We start from the raw sequence: 4586 nt of genomic DNA on the forward strand, positions 1-4586 counted from the left end.
TATATATATATATATATATATATATGCGCGTCCGTGTGAACAGTTGATTGAATGTACTTGTAGCTATCTGAACATGTAACTGAGGGCGTGACCTCAACTATTCTCCTCGAATCGATCTTACTATTTTTTATTTACTCCAACTAGCTATTTTTCACTCTCTTATCCTGAATTCCATTCCGTTACTCCATTGAAGTTGTAGGTAATTTGCAAATATTGAGCAAGCATAACATTATATCATGTATTTTTTGCCCAAATCACTGATGGAGTATATAAGTTTGTGCAAATGTCATCAAGAGATTGTGTTATTTTAGCAGATGATTTACTGAAACACGTGTAGTAGTTGTATGCTGTTAACTTAATGTGACAGTCCCCTGAAGGGAATAATACTACTGTTGGTTAGACCTAGGAAGCTGCACCGCTTTCTGTCGGCCTTGACACATTTCCTGTGTCCTTATGTTTACAAGGGGGAGACAAGCACCTTCGACTAGTAGTATTATTCCCTTCAGGGGACTGTCACATTAAATTGACAGCATACAACTACTTCATCGTATCACTACTGCATAAATCTCTCTGAGAGATTTAGAAATGTAGTATTTCTAGATTTGAAACAAGTGTGTATTTTATGAAGCTCAAAATATTATATACAATTCAAGTATTATAATTATAATTATTATGATAAATTAACAAGTGAATTACAGTAATCACTCGCCTTATTGCAGTTCACCCTATCACGCCATCAGTACATTGCGCATTTTTCTGCCTAATATATGTAAATATATATCGCGTACTCCTCAGTATATCGCGGGTTTCTACGGTCGATAGGTATTTATGTTTATTTAAAATTAATAATTTTAAAAAATCATTAATAAATAGAAATACAGTACGGTACTGCACTGTATAACACATTAATCAAACTATATTAAAAGAAAATACGTAGTGTACTGTAGATGAGTAAACAAAGAATCGTACATACTGTATGGAAAATAGAACTCAGGAGGTGAGTTATAACAAAAAAGAAAATACATTACAGTATTGTTTCTACTTCGCGTATTTTCACCTATCACGGTGGATTTTGGAACGCAACAACCGCGATAGTCGAGGGATTACTGTATATTTTATGTGTATGTATCTAAGTATCCATGTCTCTATGTATGTATGCATGCACATATATGCATGCATGCATGTACATATATATGCATGCATGCATGTACATATATATGCATGCATGTATGTACATATATATGCATGCATGTATGTACATATATATGCATGCATGTATGTACATATATATGCATGCATGTATGTACATATATATGCATGCATGTATGTACATATATATGCATGCATGTATGTATGTATGTATGTATGTATGTATGTATATATGTATGTATGAACCCGAAACCATGTAGTTAGGAAGCAAGTTTCTTACCACACAGCCAGTATAATACAATACAATATAATATAATATATTATAATATAATATAATATAATATAATAAAATTTTACAATAGAAAATATTATGCTATAATATATAAATATAATATATGTTCATATGTATTTATTTATATATACTCCTACTTCATCTTATCCTCGTTATATTTTTTTATCAGAATTTCCTGTGGAAACATCGACTTTGGATACGAGAGGAGGTAATACTAATCTGAAAATATCTGGTGAATATTGCCATCATTTGGAGATTATACTGAAGAATGCCCTGCAATCTTTGCTCCGATCCATCGTAAATGCTAACGGAATGTGTGAAAATAACTGCCTTCAACCAAACCTAACACTGACTTGTTTTTAAAGGTCATTTTCCACTATTAAATATTTGTGTTTAACACGTTGTTGCTGTTGATGTTGTTGTTTATTCCAAAGTCACATCTGATCTAGCAAACCTGATTCAAGAAACCTATGATTTGGAGGTAGGCAATTCTGGACTTCTTTGAACATTAGAAAAAAATGTCTTAGTCTATAGAAATACAGCACCCATGTACAGGAGACGCGAAAATGAGATCCGAAGAACGCACAAAAAGACAGGTAAATTACTGGCTGATAAGAAGAGTTATCTTTTATATTTCCCTTGTTTCAGTCATTCGACTACGGCCATGCTGGGGTTCACCTTCAAGAATTTAAGTCGAAAGAATTGAACCTAGTACTTGTTATTTTTTTTTTAAGCCAGGTACTTATTCTATCGGTCTCTTTTGTTACGGGAACGTGAACACAGAAGCACCGGTTGTCAGGCGGTGCTGGAGGACAAACACACACAAAGACGCGCACACATACATACATACACACACACGCACAAACTGAAGAATAAGAACGTACATCAGGAGAATGAGGTACCGAATGCTGAAACAACAAGGAACTTTTGGTCAGATATTTGGTGCAAAGAAGTTCGACATAATATGGAAACGAACTGGTTAAGGAAATTTAAAAGTGAAATGAAAAATAGATTGAGATAAGAGAATATAAATTTTACGGAAGAGAAAGTGGTAAAAGATACTTAAAAAGTACCCAACCGCATCGGATGTTCTGTCTTATAAACCTCATCAGCATGGACGGGTATATTCAACCGTTTTTTACTGACTGTATAGAAAATCAACATGGTTGACAAAAAATAAATACAATGTTTACACTGAAAGACAAAGAAAAGATAAGGGGAAATTAGTAGTTATGGACCTATTACAGGCTTATCATTACACTGAAAATTATTAAGCGGCCTCATAGGAGATGTAATATATAGCTTCTGGAGAAGGAGAAACTATTAGCAGAGGAGTAAAAGTTATGCAGGAGGAAAACAAGGGAGAAATGCTGATATGCTGTATATTTGTAGTATGATACGAAGTGAGGTAAGAAAGAATTTAGTTGTTTGTTGGATAGACTACAGTAAGCATACAATAATTTTACGCATTATTGATTCTTGTAGTGCCTGAGGTCTTTGAAAGACAATGAGAAGATTAAAAGTTTTTGAGAAAAAACCACGGGATCAAGGGAAGTAGAATTAAAACACGGAAGTAAATCCTTTCAACAGGAAGTGTGAATATATCTTTTACTTATTTCAGTCGTAAGAATGCGACCATGCTGGGGCCCGGCCTTGAAGAATGAATCGACCTCAGTACTAATTTTTTTAAAGCATGGTACTTATTGTGTTTATTTCTTTTGCCGTACTGCTAAGTTACGGGGATGTAAACACACCAACACTGGTTGTCAAGGGATGGTGACACACACACACACGACGGGCTTCTTTCATTTTCCGTCTACCAAATCCACTCACAAGGCTTTGGTCAGCCCAAGGTTATAGTAGAAGACACTTGCCCATATTACAGGGAGACTTGTTCAATCTCCATTTCTTTGTATTGTTTCCTTTGGCAAGTATACCGAGAAAATTCAGGCAAGTCTATGAACTTGTTAAAAACTAGAGTGAAAATAAATCTAAAACTAGAGTGAAATTCTATACATGAAGAACCTCAAATTTTATACTTGAATCATTAAGAACATTTAGCAAGGATATTGGCATGTAATTTGGAATAAACAAGGGTGCACTTTTAATTATGAATAACGGCAGAAACATTAAACTTGATGACATAACGGTAGCACAAGATATCATTAGATCACTGTGGAATGACGAGGGAGAAGGTTTCCAAAGATTACAAGAGAAGGAATTTGGAATATACTCGAATTAAAACTAAATGGAGGGAATGTTATCAAACAATAAATATCTGCCCTGTCGTTCTTGCTTCTGTTCTTGAATTCAATAAGACTGTTTCAGTGTCTTTTTGGATATTTCTAGCCGCTAATCGTATTCATTCCTCACAGCTTACATACAACATCGTGTTTTTTCAAACCCGATATCGCAGTATTAATGGTGTCTCCTGTGTTTAATAACTATTTACATCTCTTACATCTTTCTTGGTAAACAGAGCCTGACATTACTTTGCCGGTGGTAAGCTGCATTGTGGCGCATGAATCTTTTACCAGTTGTAATTGCTGTAACTCAGTGTTTGTTCACATTAGGGCAGAAGCCTAGAGATTGGCATGGCCCATGTATTCATGCATATGAGGAAACTTGTCGTTACTAAGCATCAGGATAACATCATTGCTAATCAAATTTTGGCGCAAAGCCAGTAATTTTGGGTAGAGGGAAATATTGATTACACCGGTCTCAGTTTTTCGGTGGTACTTTATTTTATCGACTCCCAAAGGGATGAAAGGCAAAAAAAAAAAAAACGTAAAGAACCAGAAGAAATGCCGCCAAGCGTTTCGTCCGACGCGCTAATGGTTCTGCCATCCTGCAATGATGATGATTTATATTATATTACATAACAATATGTTATATTACAGATAAAAGGATACTCTCTCTCTTTTACTCTTTTACTTGTTTCAGTCATTTGACTGCGGCCATGCTGAAGCACCGCCTTTAGTCGAGAAAATCGACCCCAGGACTTATTCTTTGTAAGCCTAGTACTTATTCTATCGGTCTCTTTTTGCCGAACCGCTAACTTACGGGTACGTAAACACACCAGCATCGGTTGTCAAGCGATGCTGGGGGGGACAAACACAGACACACAAACACACACACACACACA

The sequence above is a fragment of the Octopus bimaculoides genome, chromosome 16 (genome assembly GCF_001194135.2).
Source record: "Octopus bimaculoides isolate UCB-OBI-ISO-001 chromosome 16, ASM119413v2, whole genome shotgun sequence".
NCBI lineage: Eukaryota > Metazoa > Mollusca > Cephalopoda > Octopoda > Octopodidae > Octopus > Octopus bimaculoides.